Source organism: Fukomys damarensis, unplaced genomic scaffold (assembly GCF_012274545.1).
Source record: "Fukomys damarensis isolate Sample0158 unplaced genomic scaffold, DMR_v1.0_HiC HiC_scaffold_12, whole genome shotgun sequence".
Lineage (NCBI taxonomy): Eukaryota > Metazoa > Chordata > Mammalia > Rodentia > Bathyergidae > Fukomys > Fukomys damarensis.
In genome coordinates this window covers 19,006,278-19,006,584 of record NW_022900924.1, presented here as the reverse complement: position 1 = coordinate 19,006,584, position 307 = coordinate 19,006,278, and the positions used below count along the sequence as shown (strand labels likewise).

The 307-nt window shown below is 60.6% G+C and overlaps 1 protein-coding gene across 1 annotated transcript in view; it reads left to right on the top strand.

The window, feature by feature from the left end:
* The window catches only part of Sbno1 (strawberry notch homolog 1), an 87,553-nt gene that overhangs the window by 11,207 nt on the left and 76,039 nt on the right, over positions 1 to 307 (top strand). The window lies entirely within an intron of this gene.

Genomic DNA, 307 nt, shown 5'->3' with positions numbered 1-307 from the left:
GGTGCGGAAGGGCGGTGTTTGGTGGTGTGGGGGGGGGGGGATGTAATTCTCGCGAGGTTTTAGTGAACGCCGGCGGAAACAGTAGACACGTGACTGTCCTCGGCGGCCTTCGCCTTCCCCCTCCCCCTTCGCTGAAATCCGGCCCCCTCACCCCTCGCCCACCCCAGAGCTGCGATAATGGACCGTTTGGGTTTCGGAATTCTCTTGGATTCAGTCACTGTTACCAGTCCAGCAGAAGCCGGCGGAGTCAGTTTTTGGTGGCGAAGGCAGGGGTTGGTCAGGATGGGGGGGGGAATCATCTTCCTTC